The sequence below is a fragment of the Chiloscyllium plagiosum genome, unplaced genomic scaffold (assembly GCF_037043375.1).
Source record: "Chiloscyllium plagiosum isolate Xiang-an unplaced genomic scaffold, Cpla_swu_hap1 HiC_scaffold_8, whole genome shotgun sequence".
NCBI lineage: Eukaryota > Metazoa > Chordata > Chondrichthyes > Orectolobiformes > Hemiscylliidae > Chiloscyllium > Chiloscyllium plagiosum.
Genome location: NW_028270146.1, coordinates 81,438,505 through 81,460,878, shown reverse-complemented (window position 1 = coordinate 81,460,878; position 22,374 = coordinate 81,438,505). Strand labels below are relative to the sequence as shown.

At 42.0% G+C, this 22,374-nt stretch overlaps 1 long non-coding RNA gene across 3 annotated transcripts in view; it reads right to left on the bottom strand.

The window, feature by feature from the left end:
• LOC122553757 (uncharacterized) overlaps positions 1-22,374 on the bottom strand; it is a 253,146-nt gene that overhangs the window by 180,656 nt on the left and 50,116 nt on the right. The window contains exon 2 of one of the 3 annotated variants that reach the window (XR_015757952.1): positions 14,385-14,505. The exons of the other annotated variants lie outside the window; for them this stretch is intronic. This is a non-coding gene — a long non-coding RNA (uncharacterized LOC122553757). The remainder of the gene's footprint in view (positions 1-14,384; positions 14,506-22,374) is intronic. 3 annotated transcript variants of the gene reach the window in all.

The window sequence follows — 22,374 nt, the reverse complement described above, 5'->3', positions numbered from 1 at the left end:
TCAACATCAATATTCATTCAGAGATATTGGGCATTCAACATCAATCAAAATACATTTACACATACTCATTAACTACCGGGAAACCAATTGACCTCACCAGTAACACGATGGCAAGTGCAGATTTGGTGCGAAGGTAAGAGGTCCACAATTAGTACAATTGCAGGCCCCGATCTCATCGAAAGAGCTATCTCCCCAAGAGCTATCCCCACAGCTATCTCCAGATGAGGGATCCCAAGCAACTATAGTCCCGCCCAGCTGATCCCCCAGCAGCTATTCCCCAGGAGGCGTTCTGAACAGTGATCCCGAGACGAAGAGTTCCAAATGCTAATTCCAGGTGCTATTTCCATGAGCTATCTCTGGAAGGGGGATCCCAACAGCAATTCAAACACCTACTGACACAGGCCTGGCCCGCAATAGGGGAACTAACAGCAATCAACCACGACCAGCCCACCTAAGAACCAGCAACCTCCAAAGACCACTGACCCAACTGACACCACAAGGCCTCAGACACATCTTGAGGTGGGAACTACCCACAAAATCACCAGAAAGTATAGAAAGTCAAGTCCTTACCTGATAAGTTCAAATGCATTTGACCGTCCAAAGTCTTCATCAAGGCACTGGGTGCGGCAAACGGGAACAATTAGATGTACTTCAAAGTCACATTTTCCCCAGTGATGAGCTTAAACTCCCGAGGTACCAAAGTTTCCAACCTAGCTGGCAGGGAGGGGAAGGCAGGTGCTGACAGTGCAAGGAACCCAAAAGTAGGAAATCTGATTAAAGTTTCTATGATTAAAACTGCTGTTTAGCTTCTCATAGTGTTTGATTTGTGTTTAATTTAATAGTGTATTTAATTACTGTCCTCTGTATAGTTAATTATGACAATTTCAATGTTTATTGCATTTGCCTGTATTTCTTGTATTATATTTAGCTTTTGTATTTAATAAACACAGAGATTCTTTTGCCCTGAAACGCCTGTCTACCGCCTTCTTCAGTTCACCGTCCTAAATAAGTTCAGTGTCAGAACTAGGGATCTGGGGGTGATTCAAAACATCAGCAAATTATTGATTGCTAACCACAACCCACAGTTAGCAGATTGCCTGTATTGGATGTATCATCTGACCTTCTATCCTAAATGCAAGTTAGTTAGTTCTGCAACTGCAGGTCAACCATGCGCCATCTCCATTCCTTCTTGTTTCTTTTGAGAATTCTGTCCTGTATTTCTGAGAATTTGATGGCTTGGTAAGACCTAACTTGTCTTCCAAACATGATTTCTTTTGGTGATGGTAAGCCCACATTCAGAGGTGTAGCTCTGAGTTGTAAAATGAAAGAACAGAAATCTTGTTTCAGCATCCTACATCCAACAAGGGACAGTGTGAACTGTTGCATCAAGAATTATGTGGTGAGGCTGTCACAAGATATATTCCCTATTTGGTAAACATTTTTCTAAAGGTCTGCCTGCATATCGTGGTGCATTTTCAGATATGATCTCTTCAGTGTGTGGATATTATTCTATGTGGGCTAAATTTTATAAACTTTTGGCAGTGTCAATTTCAAGTTTTATGGAGGATGTTTCACATGAGGCTTATCAAATTTTCTCACACTCTTGTCCCAAACTTGCTTTATTGACTACTGATCTTGTCTCTATGCTGTCCCTCTTGTTTGATGCCTAATTCTCCCATTTTTCGTATTGGGAAGAACTTGGCACTGCCCAGCTATCTAGGAATGAACCAGCTTCTTGTCACCGGTGCCATCTTGAAAGGCCATTGAGTGAGCAGACAGGAACTGTCAGTACAGAACTACTCTGCATGATTCATGATGTTTTCCCCAGAGATTTCACGTGAGGAGATTTTTGTGCCCCACTTTTCAGACAGGGGTCTGAAGGTCCTGGTGGATGCATGGTGCAGTGGAGGGACAGTCACAGTCAGATTCCTCCCTCAGGACTGGCAGGAGAGGCCTTGACACTAGTCCATGCCAACCTGATCTGAAGTTACCATATAGGTTGGATTGCTTTCAGCTGTCTGGAGGAATGCCCATCACTATGGGAAGAAGGTCAATGTCCTTCTCTCAGCCAATGGTGTAAGTGCCATCACCTTCTCTCTGATACCGTACACTCACACTATGTCTGCCACTGCACACACCTCCACCCCCCCCAGCACTAATACTCCACCACTCTCAGTGTCCTGTATCAGCCACACTCATCACCCACCTAACCCCATACTGTAAACCCTGCATTGCCTCTTTGCTGCGTGCTCACTCACTCACTCAGGAAGCCCCATCGTCTTTTCCCTATCTGTCTCACAGTAACGGTTGTACAACATTTTTTGTTTTTTATTCATCCATGGGACATGGACATTGCTTGTTAGGCCAGTATTTACTGCCCATTCATATATGGCCTGGAGAAAGTAGTACTGAGCTACCTTTTTGAACCATATCAGACCCTTTACTATAGGGAGACCTGCAATGCCATAAGGAAGGGAATTCCAGGATTTGGACTCAGCAACAGTGAAGGAAGAACAATATACTTCCAAGTCAGGACGATGGAGTGGCTTGGAGGGGAAATTGCAGTTCATAGTGTCCCCATGTATCTGCTGGAAGGTAGTGGTCATGGGTTTAAAAGACTTGCGTTGGTAAATTTGTGCTGTATATCTCATAGATGGCACACACAGCTGTTAGTGTGTGTCAGTGATGGAGGTATTGGATATTTGTGCATGAGATGCCTATTGAGTAGGTTACTAGTCCTGGATGTATCAGGCTTGCTGAATGTTGTTGGAGATGCATTTATTGAAGTAATTGGGAAATATTCCATCACACTCCTGACTTGCTCTTGTAGCCACAATATTTATATGGTTAGTCCAGTTCAGTTTCTGGTACAAGGACTTGTTCCCTTTCAATATTACATCTCTTGGAATACCTAACTCACCTCTGTATGGTCAAAAACATATGAGTGTGTCTGGAATGTCTTGTGTTGGATCAGGCCATTCTTTAATAATAACTTTCCCCTACTGCCTTCAATTGTGGAACATTACCTGTTTCTTCCTAAAGATGATTTTAGTTATGCTGACTAAGATTCATCTTCCACCCTGAAGTTCATACAGTTTACTAACAAATTATGAAATATCTGCATTCTTATTCAGATTTAGTAATCTGCTCAGCGTGCTTGATGTAATCATTTGTAGCAGACATCTAAATCCTGTCACTGTACTTTTACCAGAAGTTGTAGTCAGAGAGTAATTGTTATAGAGATATACAGCACAGGAAAGGTCCTTTGACCCATTAATTCTGAGCCTGTCAAAAACAACCACTTTACTATTCTAATCCCAGTCTTGATGTTGTATTTGTTAGTGATTTGTAACAAACTATTTCCAATGATTTGTATTCAATTTCCAATGAATCACTGATCAAAAAAGTAAGTATGGAGTCTTATGATAGATCAGAGAAAGTGTATTGTGCTTTAATTTGGAATAAAAGGATCATATTTGTGACAGAGTTTTTAATCCAAATGCAGTTGGTTTGCCATCTTTCACGGTGCATGCTTCTAGCCTTTTCTGAGATGTATCAACTTCCAGGATTTCCTCAGGTTGTATTAATGTAGACTGTACGTTTCAGATCTCATTGTTAGTTTAAGAGATTCTATCACATGTTAATTGCCCTTCTGTCATGCATACATTACCTCTTTCATTCAGAATTCTCTTCAAGGTGATGATTGGTCAGAAATGTTGGGATATTTGGTGCTAGGAATTTACAAATCTACAAATTTACATTTCTGTGGGTCTTCTTTATCTTAGGAAGCAGGTATATATACATTTTTAACAATGCCTGTGTGAGGATCGATCCCATAATCTTGATTGGTAGACTGAAAAGATTGACATAATCTACATTCATCTGGCGCATCTTGCTGTTGAAAGCAAATCCTTTTCAATAGCTTGCTGCCATTGATGACAGTAAATTTCATTTGTGCTCTTCTTTGGTTTTGTCATCATCCCAATATCAGCACACATACACACATCTACAAATATTTTCTATAACTCTGTCCATACTCTGCTGGAGCAGATCTTGATTGACAGGTACACTGAATAGTGATACCTTTGCCAATTGAACCATAACATCAAATGAATAGAAGCAGCAGTGGGCAACTCAGCCCCAGAAGCCTGCCCCACCATTCTGTAAGATTATAGCTGTCTGTCCCAGGCTTCAATTCCTCATTCAAGGCAACTCCTCATAGCCATCAACTCCATGACATTCCAAAAGTTGAGATACCTCTTCTTTCAGTATTTTCAGTGATCTAGCCTCCACAACTCTCTTCATAAAAAATTTAAGAAAAACAAAACCATGTAACTTTCATTTTGTTAAATTCATTCCAAAGTACTTATATTGGAAATTCTTTAGAATTTAGACAGATACTGATAATTCTGCATGTTAAGAAACATTTTGTACCACAATGTCAATTAGTTATTTTTCAATTGTATGATGCAGTTATTGTAATCTAAAGCACTAGTTAAGTGTTTTGCCATGTTAAATAAATGATAATAAGGACATAATAAATTATTTTAATTATTGGTTCCTTAAACACATTCCAAAGATTGGCAGTTCCATCTTTTGAAAACAGGGAAGGGCCATTTAAATGACCCTAGCTAACAATCACATAAATTTGATTTTAGTCAACATCCTGCTTACAGTTGAATATTAATTGGAAGAAGCCAGAAATTTATTGAAAATATCAATCAATTTTGTCTCTATGGACCCTTTGACTGACAAACCTCCATCCTGTCAGATCTATGTTGTAATGAAATTTAATAGAACCAAGTCCTCTCCCAATTATCATGCAGAGTTTTTGTGGGATAAATCATCTTTTATATTAACAATGCATAGCCTGTAGTGTTTATTTTATTGTATACTGTAAGTCTCACCTTCTTGTCTCAATGAATAAAGTCTGAACCAGGACTTGCCATTACTACGTTGCATTCAATTTTGATTATCATATGAGTGGAAGGACATGGACTTATTGGAGGGAATCCATAGAAAGGCTACTCAGCTGATTCCTCAACTGAAAGGGAAGTGATGAGCACAAAGAGATCAATAGAAGTTTTTACATTTATCATCTATGGACAATTATGATACTGAAGTGTTCTTCTTTCAGACACAGTACTTATGGCTTAAGGGATATTTTTGTAAGTCAAAGAATTTTAAAAAACCTTTGTAAAAGGGTGCTAGAATACTGGAACAGATTACCAGTAGGTTGCTGGAACAGAATGCATCAATTTTATAAAGGAATAGATGAATTTCAATTCAGAAAAGATGTAGTTGACTTAGAATTATGATTTACGGTTTGATAGGCAATTTGGAAGGCAAGGCTAGATGAACCAGTGGTCTTCTTCTGCCAAAAAACATTGCTGTTTGATTTTATAAAATTCACCAAAAAAAACAGCTAAAATTAATATCGTAACAATTTCCATCAGGTTCTTTTCCTTAGAATTCTAATAAAAAGTTTACAGTTGACGGAAAATAGAACTACATGTTTTCAAGTAAGAATCCTTGGGGTACCTAGTCTATTTTATGCTCATAATTTGCAAATTAGAATGTCTGTTACTATGATAAAACCTTAAATTAGTTCCATTACCATCCTCAGGTGAATATCTTTGTTACAGATTGTTGGATATTGTCCATTTTATCTCTTTATTGTTGGTTTTCTCAAATAGGATTGTAAATATGTTACAGCACTCATTCAAGAACACTCTAAATGTATAATCAGTGCTGTGAGAAGCATACTTAGCACAACCTATGAAAATTTCAGTTTCATATTAAATTCTTTGATAAATATTGTGTGGAACTAAGCTTACTGTTACCACACTTAACATTGAACATGACATGAACATCTAGAAGCACTCCAAATATAAAGCGAAATTAAAATCATAGGTATTCTGTGGCTGGGAATGTGCTGGTAAGTTCATTTGAAACAAACAGTGTTTTAGAGAGATTACACTTAAAAGGAAGATATTGCCTTTGCAACAGATGAAAAATGCCATGAACAAAACATTTGGCTCCATTATGCTAGGGAGACTCTATGAGTGGCAAAATGGTTGAAAATGGAAGGCATACTGGATCAGCACCATGCTGGAGGTGCCATAAGCAGGTCAGAAACTTCCATAGTGGAGAGACTGTAACACCAAACAAATCTTGAAACTGATCAGATGCTTGATCTGCCAGCTTCAACCACACAAGTCCAGTTTTGTTTATATATCCAGAAGTGCTCCGCACACAACTGAACATTTTTGTTCCCCACCAAGTTACTTGTGATTTTTTTTTCATCTACTAACCACCACCAAAGCACAAGTCCACCTTGTCCTAAACATTTCTATCTCAACTGCATAAGGGCCCTCCCCTGAGTGTTGTTCAAAGGACCAAACATCCAAAATTGTAGGTAAGGTGCTTTTGACTTACTTTTGCTTTTGCAAATTTAGTTGACTTTATTCTTGCGCAGTAGAATGCAGTGCGGTTACTATTCCCCAGTTCACTGTCCAAAGCTGCTTCAGGGAAATGATATAAGCCATGCACACCAAGAGCAAAAACATCATTCGCTTTTTACTGGAGAGGAGCAGGAGGGATGAGAAAGTGGTTCTCCCAAGGGTGCACAGTTCTTAATAGCACAGAATGCTATCAACTGCACTTACATGGCTTTGCAAACCCATGTTTAAACAAGGTGTGATGCAGAAACTCCAAAGCATGCCATTTCATTAACAGATCATCATGTCTGCATATATCCTGGCAGCAGCTGCAACAGAATCATCCTGAGGCAGGCAAATGTTCCCACTATCTTTGGGCAATGAAAGAGAACAAGAGACTGTCCACTTGGAAACATGTGATTCCCTTTTTATGCTTAGTCCATAACCCCCCTATTGACTACTAAAGCATACAAGGACAACATACAGGAAGTGGTGCACAATGGAATTGTCACTGCACTAATAATCAAAAAGCCCAGGGTAATGTGCTGTGGACATGGGTTGAAATTGAAACACACCGAGTTGGTGAAATCTAAATTCACTTTTAAAAAGTAGGATTAAAAATCAGCTCTCAGTAACAGCAGCTACCGTCTTTGTCAGAAATAACCCACCATTTCATTAATATCCACTAAGAGAGCAAATTTGCCCTTCCTACCCAGTATGGTCTCGCCAACTTAACTCTCTCTAAAATTGCCTAGTAAGTCATTCAGTCAAATGAAAACTGCTGGAAGAAAACTGCTGAATGAAATTGGACAGACTACTGCCACCAACCTCAGAATTGGCAGCAACAATGACACACTGTGCCCTGATAACTCTGCACATTTTTCATTACTGGGGATCTTGTACCAAAATGTATAGAGTGCTTGCCCACAGTCTGGTGAATCAGCAGCCAAATAGTCATACTGTCAGAGTTGTATCTTACAGATAATGTCCCAGAATCACCAACACCATCATCAGCCATTTCTATGTCCTATCCTACCAGTTGAGCACACCTAGCAGGGGTGACAGCACAGTATTACATAGTTGGGAAGGGGTTTTCCTGAGAGTTTCAACATTGACTCCAGACTGCATGGTAGAAGGTCAAATATTGGTTACCCCATGAAGTGATGAATCGTGTCATCAATGTTGAATTCCAGTTGCAAGTACTGTTGAGAATAAAAAACAAAACAGGTGGCGGGAACCAACAAGAGGGATAAACCTACTTGACATAGTTTTGACCAATCTACCCATTGCATTTGTATCCATCGAAGGCAGTCCTTACTGGACAAAGTTCCAACTTCACGTCACCCATGGCCCAGCATTTTCCCTACCCTACCATTATCATCAAGCCAAAATATCAAACTTGATTCAGTGAAGAGTGCAGGAAGGCATGCCAGAAACAGTCTTCACTTTAGAAGATTCCTGGTGCTGTTCTTGGCATGCCCTCCTGTACTCTTCATTGAAACAAGTCATAGCATGCCAAGTAATTGAAAGCAGCATGCAAGGTAAATGATCCCACAACCAATGGGTAAGAGCTAACCTCTGCAGTCCTGCAAAGTCCAGTTCATGAACGGGAAAGGACAATTAAATAATAACCATAGGATGAAGCTTCATAAATACGTCAATAATGAACATAGTACATCAGTGCAGAATATAAGTCTGAAGCAAATTAACTATATTCAGTTGGAAGTACTGAATGGGAGTGCTCAGTTTTAGCCTCCTCCTGAGGTCTCAAGAATCACTTACGCTATCTTCAAGAAATGGTTGAAGATGTTAGATACTGTAAAGAATATAATGTTGTCAGGTTCTGAAGATTGGTCTTACTGAACTCTAAATGCTATCTCCGTTTCTCTCTCTACTCATGCTGTCAGACTTGCTGAGTTTCTCCTACATTCTCTATATTTGTTTCAGATTGCCAACATACAGAATATTTTGTATCATTCTGGCAAAAATACTAAGGACCTGTTCTTCAGAATTAACCACACCCTTAGTAAAGCTGTTCCATTACCATTGTAACACTGGCATCCACCCAGCAACATGGAAATCTTCCCAGGTATGTCCTGTTCACAAAAAGTAGGACAATTCCAATTTTACCAGTTACTTCCCCATGAAACTGAGGTGGAGTTCAGGTAGTTCTGTTGTGATAATGTCACTGGACTGGTATCCTGAACCTCAGACAAATGTTCTGGGAACATCGATTCAAACCCAGCATCATGAAGAACATGGATAGGGTGAATAGCCAAGTTTGTTTCACATGCTAGGTAAGTCTAAAACTAGAGAGCAAAGCTTACGCTGAGGGGAGAAAGATTTAAAAAGGACCTGAGGGGCAAATTCTCATGCAGAGGGTGGTGCATGTATAGAATGAGCTGCCGGAGGAAGTAGTAGAGTTTGGTACAATTTCGATATTTAAAACACATCTGGATGGGTAAATGAATTGGAAAGGTTTAGAGTGATATGGGCCAAAAGCTGGCAAACAGGACTAGATCAGTTTAGGATATCTGGTCGGCATAGACGAGTTGGACCAAACCGTCTGTTTCTGTGCTGTACAGCTCTATGATTCTATGGTAACTCATTAAATTCAAAGTTAGTAATAAAGTTATAATTAAAGCTAGTCTAACCATGTAACCATTGTCAATTTTTGTAATAACCCATTTGGTTCATTAAAATCTTTTTGGGAAGGAAATCTGCCATCCTTACTTGGTCTAACCTGCATGTCACTTCAGATCCACAGCAATGTGGATGATGAATGATTCTTAAACACCCTCTGAAAATGGCTTAGTAAGCCTCTCAGTTCTATCAAATTGCTACAGAGTTGAAAGAAGAGAATGAAACTGATGATAACCTGTTATTGACCTAAGCACTGAAATGACAATGGCAAACACAGCTCTGTAGATTTTGCAAATTCCTCCAATATATGGGAACTTGTGTTAGAATTGGGAGAGCTGAGTCACTTAACCATCAGCAACAAACTTACACTGTCACGCTCACAGAATCATATTATTGCAGAAAATGTCCTGGACACTGTCATGGTCACTGTCACGATCAGTCTAGATATGTCTAGATATGTCCTGACCCACAGTCAGAACAGATCCAGCAGAAATGGCAGGATAGAAATCAGACACATACACCATTGACTGCTCAAATTCAATACATGCACATTGAAACAGGTTCATACTTAAATTTGTGAATTGGGGAGGGGGTGGTATGAAGAGGTGGGAGATAGGGCAGAGAGGCCTATTTCCCATTCACACACTCCCCTTGCCTTCATTGACCCCCTGTCTTCACTCCCACCAGTTGTCACTGCTTCCCTCCTCACTGCCCTGTCACATCCCCATCTCCATCCCCATCCTGCCATAGTGAACTTCAGTTCAATTTATTGTGTTCATTTTCTGCACAAGTGCAATGCCTTTGTATATGAGGTCATTGCAATTCTATGTAAAGATGTAATGTTTCTGGATTAGGTACAAACAAAGACTACAGATGCTGGAGATCAGAGTCAAAACGTGTGGTGCTGGAAAAGCACAGCAGGTCAGGCAGCATCTGAGGATCCAGAAAATTGACCTTTCGGCCACCCCGATGAAGGGCTTTTGCCTGAAATGTCAACTTTCCTGCTCCTCGAAAGCTGCCTGACCTGCTGTGCTTTTCCAGCACATTTCTGGATTCGCTGTGTGTGAAATTCCACGATTGCCAGGTTTCAGCACACACTGCCAGCAGGACAATGGTGGGAATTCAGCATAAAATTGCCACAGGAGTCCTCAACATCGACTCTGGACCATGTGATGTCTCATAGCATCAGGTTAAACATGGGCAAAGAAACCTCCCGCTGATTACCACCTATGTCTATCGTGACCCTCCACAATACTCTAGTCCTGACCTCCCTACTGCCTAGTAGCTTGATGCACCATCTAAGGAGCTGAATTCCAATGGTCAGAGTGACTGCCCTTGAGTTCTAGACAGCATTTCACCGAGTACGGAATCAAGAAGCTGCAGAACAAATTGCATCAATGGGAGTCAATGGGAGAGTCTCTCTGCTTGCTGAAGTCATATTTTGTTGAACGAAACAAAGAGGTCACAATCTGTCTTGACAGACTGTCCATCAATGGCTCATCAACATCATTCCTTAGTTCACCACCTTTTAATCCAGCTGCTCTTTAATGATATGGTGCTTTTTTTGACTAAAATTCTCAAATAGAAACCACCATCAAGCCACCTTTTCATAATGACTTTATCGAACAAAACCTCCACTAATCCATGCAAAACTGAACTCGTCATTCTTGTAAAAGTGTCTTCATCTGATCCAGGTTGCCTACCTGGCTGCTGGGAAGCTGCTGCTGAATTTCACTAGCCAAGCCGACACACAACACTGCAGGTGACCTTCAATGCACCATGTCAACATAGGCCAAAAGTGTGGGCTGTAGTGGAAAGGTTGTTGGGAGCAGGAATACTATTGTGCTACAGGCACTCCTCTGTTCATTTTGCTTGACAAATCCTCAAAGAAATCTAATAAATTTGCCCAACATGATTTCCCTTTCACAAAACCATAATTTTGATGACTTTGCCTCATTGACTTAAGACATCCTAAATATTCTGCACTATTTTCTAGATACTGGTTTTGACATTTTCCAATGATAGATATTAGCCTGACTGGCTTGTGGTTTCCTCCCATTTGTCTCCCTCCTTTATCAAACACTGGTGTTGCATTGTCATTTTCCAATATTTAGGGACCTTATACAAATATGTTTTTATTATTAATTCAAGGGATGCGGGCATCACTGGCTTAGCCATCATTTATTGCCTATCTCTGGTTACCCTTGAGAAGGTGGTGGTGAGCTGCTTTCTTGAACCAGTGCAGTCCTTTTGGTGTAGGTACACCCACAATGCTGTAAGTAGTTCCAGGATTCTGACCCAGCAACACTGGTGATATATTTCCAAGTCAGGATGATGGATGGTTCAGATGGCAATTTGCAGGTGATGGTGTTCCCATGTATCTGCTGCCCTTGTCCTTCTAGGTGGAAGTGGTCATGGTTTTGGAAGGTGCTTTCTAAAGGTATTTGGTGAGTTTCTGCAGTGTATCTTGCAGCTGGTACAAACAACTGTTACTGAGTGTTGCTATGGAGGAAGTGAATGTTTGTACATGTGGTATCAATCAAGTGGCCTGCTTTTTCCTGGATGATGTTAAGCTTCTTAAGTATTATTGAAGCAGCATTCATCCAGGCAAGTGTGGCATATTCAATTGCACTCATGACTTATGCCTTGTAATAGACAAGCTTTAGGGAGGAGGATGTGAGTTACTTGTTACAGGATTTCTCGCCTCTGACTTGCTATTGTATCACAGTACTTATATAGCTACACCAGTTCAGTTTCTGGTCAATGCTAACCCTAAGAATGTTGATAGTCGAGGATTCAATGATGGCAATGTCATTGAATATAAAGGAGTGATGGTTAGTTTCTTTCTTGTTGGCAATGGTCATTTCCTGGGGAATCTGGGAATTTTGGAAGACTGCATCAAGTATATCCACTATCTCTCCATCCATCTTTTTTAAGACTCTAGGATGCGAGCCATGAGTTCTAGTGTACTTGTCATCCACTGGATATCTCAGCATTTATTTTCTTTGAGCATGGTTGTTTTAAGTTCTACCTTCTATTTGCCCTCTTGACTTGGTATCAATTTTGGGATTGTTTGTTCCTTATTTCAAAACATTAAATTCATATGATACGACAACGCAAAGTGCTATTTATGTCAGAGCAATTCATCTGTGGCTTTAGAAATTTCAAACTTCTCCTTTTGAAAACCAGACATACCTCATTAGAGATGTCTGTTGCCAGCCTAAGAAGCAGCTCCTGGGGCAACTGTTCTTCAAGACCTATGCCATTCTTTCCTTCTTGCCTCATTCACCAAAGAAGCACTCACTGTATCCAACACATTGAAATTTTCTCTAGTACAATTTACATAATCACACTCTGCTGCATTTCCCCAGACAGATTTGAATCACAGACTCTCCAGTACAATTTACATCAATCAGTTTCAGCAGTATATTTACCCAGAAAGTTTGAAGTACTTACACACAACTGGATGCCCATTCATCACGAGCCAGCATAAAAGTCCCCTGATTGCACACGATCTGAAGGCCTTCCTACAACATTCTGGGACAAACTCAAGGCAGCAACCGATCAACTATGCAGGATATGCTTTCCTTAGTAAATATTTACAAGTGGACAATGCAAAAAGATGTTCATTTTGACTTTAAACTTCAATTTTACACCTGGCTTCTAATCTTCTCATTTTTTTAACAGACGTGCATTTTTTTTTGGCTCTATTAGTTGAAAAGTTACATTAAATATTTCCATAAAATGTCAATCACTTACTATGTTTAAAGCTGTGCAGTATAGTGCAAGAACCAGTCAGGTTCACTTCATATTGTTATGATTTCTAAATACTTTGCTTCATGGTTGAGCACATCAGCTTTGGAAATTAGTGCGTCTTGAAAATAAACTATTTTATGTGCCCAGGAAGAAACATCTGAAAGATTCATGAAGTAAAAGAATGTTATTGCAATTTTAATTTTCACAAAGTGCTGTTAAATATTTAGTCATGAGTTAGAAACTGCAATGACAAAGAACCAGCATGTGTCAGTGCCCCTCTTCTTGCTGAGGCTTACCAAGTATCAAACAGTAAGAGGATGACTACCAAAGTCATCCGAGGAGACAGGGCAGTAACATCTTCAGCTTGCTACCACTCAGCTACAAGCAGAGGTGGAGTAGCTCAGAGGAACAACCCAAGCAGAGTTGATAAGAATGTTTATTCACATTCGGGGCTCACGGCTGAGTAGAATTGGTGTATGTTAAGCCCCTTTAGTGTTGTGTGGCTCAAATTCTTTTCTTTCACTGGTGCTGTTTCTTTTCCCAGTTCATGCTGCTCTGTGAGTTCTCATCTATAGATTTGCTCCTTCAATGGAAACTTGAATTGTTGGACTGAACCATGAATTGGTTAGCTTCTCAGCCTTGCCACTGTGTGCTGGGCATTTGGATGGTGGGTGCTGAATTGTTGACAACATGAGGAAGGAATCCCTGTGAACAGCAAGACTGAGATCATGAGGAATCTTGGCACCTGTCAATGAAATTGTATTATTAACTATTCTTTTAGTTGTAATTTTTACGTAGTGGGTTCCTTTTTAACAATGGATTGATGTTGCGTAGAGTAATTGTTTTAACCAGCAACAAAATCACTTACAGAGACTAACTGGACTGAAGAATGCAGCAAAACCTGTTTCAATAAGAAGAGATGTTTCTGGTTCTATCTAGTCCATTATGTGCAGATAAAAATATATCTGTCAGAATTATCAGTTTTATGGCTCTATTAATCTAATAAACATGATTTACTTCTGTTCAACTTGAGAAAAGCTTGAAATTAATTCAACTTGTATTTTTTTCCTCCATTATTCATTTTGAAGATGGTCTGCAAGATTCCTGTTACTATTTTTAGTAGATAATCTCTGCCAGCCCCCAGAATAGATATAACAGCTCATAGAGTCCTGGAGGGTCTGGGCATATCCAGATCCCCCTCTACAAGTGTAAAAGGTTCCTCTCTCAATTAAGCCTATGTCACATACTAGTATGTCTAACAGAGGGGCAGAGGAGCCATTATCTACTTTAAAAGCAAATTGAGAGGAGCCTCAGGTGCCGCAGGGAGCCACTCCTTTTCCCTTACAAAAAATGCTCGTGCATCCTGATTTACCATAGAGTCAGAGGGCATTGTCTTTAAATCAGGCACCAAATACCACACCTAACCACCACCTGCCTTTGATAGGAAATGCTGCTGTCTGGCCCCAATACTAGTGATTAAGTGAGTGTGGCCTTGCTACCAATCTCACACCAAGGCTGAGGGTCAGCAATATGTGATGAACTCACCTTGATAGAATGCATCAGGTAATTAGTCCTCTTGCGAGATGCAGTCAATTTGGAGGATGATCTCCAATGGCAAGCCATTGACCTCCTGTTCTCTTCTTTATCCATCTGGCTGAGGGCTCACCTGTGGAAGAGAACCTGTAGTGAAGTATCAGCAAACCACAGGGGCCAACCTGAATCTTCCTTCATGTATTATCTTGTCCTCCAGGGTATGCTGCCTCTGAGGATGGATTAAAGTGACAGAGCAAAGTGACAAGTGAGCCCTGACGTCCATCTCAGCCTCCCTTCCCCACTAGCTGGTGAGCCATCTCCTTCACCCCCGGATGGGAAATGGGCCAGCAGCAATGGATTTCAAAATGTCAGCCTGATGGCTGTCCACACGCCAATTGCTCCCAATTCCAGAAACAACACTCTGGGCCTGTCTTTCAAATTCAGTCCAATGATTCTACACATATAATAGTGAAAATGTGAATTCAATTGCTTTCATAACATACCATCATACTGCCATTTATTAAGTTAAGGTGCAGTGTCTGTGCAATTCTATCACGATAAAGATTCTGCTCAGATCAGCATTACCAACGCAGCGAACCTGGGGGTGTACAGCAGGATAAATACCTGAGGAGTGGGGTCAGTCAGAGTGAACCTGGGGATGTATAGCAGGATAAATACCTGAGGAGTGGAGTCAGTCAGAGTGAACCTGGGGGTGAACACTAGGATAAATACCTGAGGAGTGGGGTCAGTCAGAGTGAACCTGGGAGTGAATACTAGGATAAATACCTGAGGAGCGGGGTCAGTCAGAGTGAACCTGGGGGTGAACACTAGGATAATTACCTGAGGAGCGGGGTCAGTCAGAGTGAACCTGGGGGTGAACACTAGGATAAATACCTGAGGAGCGGGGTCAGTCAGAGTGAACCTGGGGGTGAACACTAGGATAAATACCTGAGGAACGGGGTCAGTCAGAGTGAACCTGGGGGTGAACACTAGGATAATAACCTGAGGAGTGGGGTCAGTCAGAGTGAACCTGGGGGTGAACACTAGGATAAATACCTGAGGAACGGGGTCAGTCAGAGTGAACCTGGGGGTGAACACTAGGATAAATACCTGAGGAGCGGGGTCAGTCAGAGTGAACCTGGGGGTGAACACTAGGATAAATACCTGAGGAACGGGGTCAGTCAGAGTGAACCTGGGGGTGAACACTAGGATAATTACCTGAGGAGTGGGGTCAGTCAGAGTGAACCTGGGGGTGAACACTAGGATAAATACCTGAGGAGCGGGGTCAGTCAGAGTGAACCTGGGGGTGAACACTAGGATAAATACCTGAGGAGCGGGGTCAGTCAGAGTGAACCTGGGGGTGAACACTAGGATAAATACCTGAGGAGCGGGGTCAGTCAGAGTGTACCCGGGGGTGAACACTAGGATAAATACCTGAGGAGCGGGGTCAGTCAGAGTGAACCTGGGGGTGAACACTAGGATAAATACCTGAGGAGCGGGGTCAGTCAGAGTGAACCTGGGGGTGAACACTAGGATAAATACCTGAGGAGCGGGGTCAGTCAGAGTGTACCCGGGGGTGAACACTAGGATAAATACCTGAGGAGTGGGGTCAGTCAGAGTGAACCTGGGGGTGAACACTAGGATAATTACCTGAGGAGCGGGGTCAGTCAGAGTGAACCTGGGGGTGAACACTAGGATAAATACCTGAGGAGCGGGGTCAGTCAGAGTGAACCTGGGGGTGAACACCAGGATAAATACCTGAGGAGCGGGGTCAGTCAGAGTGAACCTGGGGGTGAACACCAGGATAAATACCTGAGGAGCGGGGTCAGTCAGAGTGAACCTGGGGGTGAACACCAGGATAAATACCTGAGGAGCGGGGTCAGTCAGAGTGAACCTGGGGGTGAACACTAGGAAAAATACCTGAGGAACGGGGTCAGTCAGAGTGAACCTGGGGGTGAACACTAGGATAATTACCTGAGTAGTGGGGTCAGTCAGAGTGAACCTGGGGGTGAACACTAGGATAAATACCTGAGGAACGGGGTCAGTCAGAGTGAACGTGGGGGTGAACACTAGGATAAATACCTGAGGAGCGGGGTCAGTCAGAGTGAACCTGGGGGTGAACACTAGGAAAAATACCTGAGGAACGGGGTCAGTCAGAGTGAACCTGGGGGTGAACACTAGGATAAATACCTGAGGAGTGGGGTCAGTCAGAGTGAACCTGGGGGTGAACACTAGGATAAATACCTGAGGAGCGGGGTCAGTCAGAGTGAACCTGGGGGTGAACACTAGGATAAATACCTGAGGAGCGGGGTCAGTCAGAGTGTACCTGGGGGTGAACACTAGGATAAATACCTGAGGAGCGGGGTCAGTCAGAGTGAACCTGAGGGTGAACACCAGGATAAATACCTGAGGAGCGGGGTCAGTCAGAGTGAACCTGGGGGTGAACACTAGGATAAATACCTGAGGAGCGGGGTCAGTCAGAGTGTACCCGGGGGTGAACACTAGGATAAATACCTGAGGAACGGGGTCAGTCAGAGTGAACCTGGGGGTGAACACCAGGATAAATACCTGAGGAGCGGGGTCAGTCAGAGTGAACCTGGGGGTGAACACCAGGATAAATACCTGAGGAGCGGGGTCAGTCAGAGTGAACCTGGGGGTGAACACTAGGATAAATACCTGAGGAGCGGGGTCAGTCAGAGTGTACCCGGGGGTGAACACTAGGATAAATACCTGAGGAGTGGGGTCAGTCAGAGTGAACCTGGGGCTGAACAGTAGGATAAATACCTGAGGAGCAGGGTCAGTCAGAGTGAACCTGGGGCTGAACAGTGGGATAAATACCTGAGGAGTGGGGTCAGTCAGAGTGAACCTGGGGCTGAACAGTAGGATAAATACCTGAGGAGCGGGGTCAGTCATAGTGAACCTGGGGCTGAACAGTAGGATAAATACCTGAGGAGTGGGGTCAGTCAGAGTGAACCTGGGGCTGAACAGTAGGATAAATACCTGAGGAGCGGGGTCAGTCATAGTGAACCTGGGGCTGAACAGTAGGATAAATACCTGAGGAGCGGGGTCCGTCAGAGTGAACCTGGGGCTGAACAGTAGGATAAATACCTGAGGAGCGGGGTCAGTCAGAGTGAACCTGGGGCTGAACAGTAGGATAAATACCTGAGGAGCGGGGTAAATCTGGAGGCAAACCCTCTGGGTAAATCTCAGGATGGAATTATGGGGGTGTTTTCACAACCCGAGAAGTGACCTAGGCATGACTGCTCAGGAAGCAGGTTTGCAGACTGAGTGGAGTGGTGTCTGCAGACAGAGAAAGTGCTTACTGTTTGTGGTTGTCGTCTGCTTGAGTAGGGAGCGGGTGTGAGAAAGCTGAGTTTGGTGACACTTGGGTATATTTGTGGAATTAGTTCCTGGATTATTGTCTGCAGTTGATAAGGTTAATTTTGTCGATAAGGATCAAAGTGACCAGAGAACTCAGCCCCATGGAATGCTCCACTCTGAATATGTAGGAAATCAGGGACACCTTCAGTGTCCACGGTGACCATGTATGCTGGAAGTGTGTTCTGCTGTTGTTCGTGATATATCACATTGGCACCCAGACCTGCAGCTGGACTGTTCTACAGCAGGGAGTGTTGAAGTAGAGGTGAGCAGCAGTGATGAGGAACTCGACAGTCTGGGGCACATATAGGCATTTCTATGGCTGCAAGCAAGACTGCAGGATGGTGTTTTGTCTCCTTGGTGCTAGCGTAAAGGATGTCTCTGAGTGGGCACAGAGTATTCTGAAAGGGGAGGGTGAGCAACGAGAAGTTGTCCATATTGGTACCAGTGAAAATAGGCAGAGAGATGGAGTCCTTGAAAGAGAGTTCAATGAGTTGGGTAGGAAGTTGAACAGCAGTGTCACTAGGCTACTAGGCTTCTCAAGATTACTTCAGAATTCACCCTCCAACAGTTGGTCCCAGTTTACACTCCCCAGTTCCTCCCTGATATTGTAGTAGTTAGCCTTCTCCCGATTTAATACTTTCACCCAAGGATTACTCTTATCTTTATTGATAAATAGCATTTAATGTGCAGAATTATGGTCACTGTTCCCAAAATGCTCCACACTAAAACTTTAATCACTTGGCGAGGCTCTTCTCTGAAATAACATCTAGTATGGCCTCTTCCTTCTTTGCACTATGTACATATTATATCAAAAAATCTGTCCTGGGCACACCTAACAAACCCCAGCCCCACCCCACCCAACAACCTAGCCCCTGGCACTGAGTCCCGGTCAATATAGAGGAAGTCAAAATCACTACCACAATGATCATGTTGTTCCTACATTTCCAATAATTTGTCCACATATTTGTTCCTCTCTCACCTGCTGGAAATCGGGAGACCTGTAATACAATCCCATCAACGTGATTGCACCCTGCCTATTCCTGAGCTCAACCTATAATGCCTCATTGGATGAGCCCTCCAAGGTGTCCTCCCTTAGTATAGCTGTGATATTCTCCCTAATCAGTAATGTAACCCCCCACCTCTTTTACACCCCCCTCTATCTCACCTGAAGCACCTAAATCCCAGAATGTTAAGCTGCCAGACCTTTCACTCTTTCAATGTAGTGTCTGTAATAGTTCCAACATCATAATCATATGTAGTAATCAATGCTCTACTGTCATCTGCCTTATTTGTCATACTCATATTATAACAAATACACTTCAGACTGCCAGTCATACTATGTTCAGTAACCTCTCCCTGTCTATTCTTTTTGTTGGTTTACTGGCTTTAAGTCTCTGATTCCTCCTCAGTCATTTTACTTGCTGTCCTACCCCTGCCACATTAGGTTGAACCTGAGTAGAGTTAGCGAACTTACTTGCCAGGATTTTAGTGCCCCTCAAGTATGGGCCCAGCTTCCCTGAAGATATTCCAATGATCCACAATGTTGAAGTCCTCCCTGCTACACCAGTTCAAATTTAACTTCTTATTAGTTTTCACATTTCTAGCCTCATTGGCACATGGCACAGAAGTAATCCTGAGATCACTCTGGGAGGCCTGGAACCCTAGAGATGCTGCTATTCAACTTCCTACCTAACTCACTGACCTCCCTTTCAAGAACCCCATCTTTTTTTCTGCCTTTGTCATTAGTACTTGCTGGCAAGTGGGAATCTTTTAAATGCCAGTTGATTAGAGTTCAGGACCAACATGTTCCTGTGAAAATGAAGGATAAGGATGGTAAGATTCAAGGATGTTGGCTGACAAGAGAAACTGAGAGCTTAAGTAAAAAGAGAAAGAAAGCAAATGTAAGGTTTAGGAAACTGAAGACAGACAACACCCTCAAAGAATACATAGATAGCAGGAAAGAACTCAAACAAGGAATAAGTAGGGCTAAAAGATGCCATGAAATGTCATTGACAAACAGGATTAAGGAAATGCACAAGCCGTTTTATACAAATAACTGAAGAAAGTAGGTAGTAAGGGAAAGGGTAGGTTTACTCAAGGACAAAGAAGAGAACTTATGTGTGGAGCCAGGGGATGTGGGCGAGGTCCTTAATGAATACTTTGTACCAGTATTCACAAAGAAGAAGGACATAATGGATGGTGAGTGTAGAGAAGGGATGTTCATCCTCTCAGGCAAATTGATACAAAAAAGGAGGGGGCATTGGGTGTTTTAACAAGCATTAGGCTAGACAAGTCCTCAGGATCAGATGGAGTCTATCCCAGAATGCTAGGGAAGGCAGGTGAGGAAAATGCTGGAGCCTTGTACAAAATCTTTGTACCCTCTTTAGTCACAGGAGAGGTCCCAGAGGTCTGGAGAATACTCAATATTGTTCCTTTGTTGGGGAACAGGGATAATCTGGGAAATTACAGAGCAGTGAGTCTCACATCAGTGGGAGGAAAATTATTGGAGAAGATCATTAGGGATAGGATCTACTCACATTTGGAAAAATATGAGCTGAAATGTAGCATGGTTTTCTGTAGGTTTGATTGTGTCTCACAAACTTGATTGAATATTTTGAGGAAGTCATATAGATGATGAACAAGGGTAGGGCAATGAATGTTGTCAGTATGGACTTCAGTGAGACCTCTAACAAGGTCCCAAATGGCAGGCTGATACAAAAGAAGGAATCCATGGTGAGCTGCTAAGATGGATACAGAATTGGCTTAGTCATAGAAGACAAACAGGATTGGTCGGTTGTTTTTCTGACTAGATATCTGTGACCAGTAGTATTCTGCAGAGATCAGTGTTGGATCCCTTGTTGATTCTAATATATATATAAATAATTTGAAGGAGAATAATAGATCAACTAGTAAGTTTGATTAACATGTTTGTGAATTACACAAAGAATTGGGGAGCTGCAGATAGTGAGAAGGATTGCCAGAGGATACAGAAGATACAGACAGACTAGCGATTTGGACAAAGAAATGGCAGATGGAATTTAATCTAAACAAATGTGAAGTGCTGGAGTTTAGATTATCTAATGTAGGAGGGATATATACAATAAATGGCAGAATCCTTAGTAGCATCAACGTACAGAGGGATCGAGGGCAACAGGTCCATAATTCTCTAAAAGTGGCAACACAAGTGGATAAGGTGGTCAAGAAGGCATATGGCATGCTTGCCTTCATCGGTTAGGGCACAGAGTATAATAATTGGCTGGTCATGTTGCAGCTGTATTGTATTTTAGTAGGGCCACATTTGGAATATTGTGTTCAGTTCTTGTCATGACCTTGCAGAAGGACGTGGAGGCTATGGAGCTGATACAGAAATGGTTTACTATGTTGTTTGGTTTGGAGGGTATTGGATATGAGGAGAGATTGGACAAACTTGATTTATTTCCACTTGAAGGATAAGGGGCGATCTAATAGATTAGATTCCCTACAGTGTGGGAACAGGCCCTTCGGCCCAACCAGTCTACATCAACCCTCCGAAGAGTAACCCACCCAGACCCATTTTCCTCTGACTAATGCACCTATGGGCAATTTAGCACAGCCAATTTGCCTGACCTGCACGTCTGTGGGAGGAAACCAGAACATCTTGAGCAAACTCCACACAGACAGTCACCCAAGGCTGGAATTGAACCTGGGACCCTGGTGCTGTGAGGCAGCAGTGCTAGCCACTGTGTCATTCACTTACAAAATTATGTGCGGCATAGATAGAATGGATAGTCCTTTTTTCGTGGTAGAAATGTCATTTACTAGAGGAGAGAGGTTTATCATAAAAAGGGGTAGGTTTAAAGGAGAGGTGAGAGGCAAGTTTTTTACACAGAGGGTGTCAAGTGCCTGGAATGTACTGCCAGAGGAAGTGGTTTAGATGGACACAATAGCAATGTTTAAGAGGCATCTTAAAAATACATAAATAACCAGGGAACAGAGGGGTATGGAATGCGTAGAGGCAAAAGAATTTTAGCTTAGAAAGGCATCGTGTGCCCAGCACAGTCTTTGTGGGCTGATGGGCCTGTTCCTGTGCTTTATTGTTCCTTGTTCCAAACCAAATAAATGTTGAAATCAACAGTATTTGCCAGAAAACCTCCCCACACTATAAACAGAAATGTACCTCATTATTAAAGACAAATAAATATAACACTAATAGCTTTGCAAAGAACTCAAATACAAAATTTCAAAATTAAAGTTGAATAATGTGCACTATTTATGATTATGACTTTCAGATACTTAAGTGTCAGAGCAATAAATATTTGTCGATGTATCTGGAATATCACATATGTCATGTTAACAATAGTAACCATTATAACCATAAACTTTCAAACACTTATTGAAAAAGAAAAAGTATTAAGTACATAAAAGTATTGAAAGTCACTTTAGATAAGGAATACCTTTAAATGACATTGTGCATTCAGTACTAATATCTTGTCTGTCATTCTTCTACACACTCATTTCTCTCATAAAACATACTTTTGTTTGTGAATTAATTATTGGCTGTTCATTGTATCTGGTGTAATAGTACATTCTCTGTGCAGGGAGGAGGTGGTCTTGAACCACCAAAGGATTTTAAAAGGAGGAG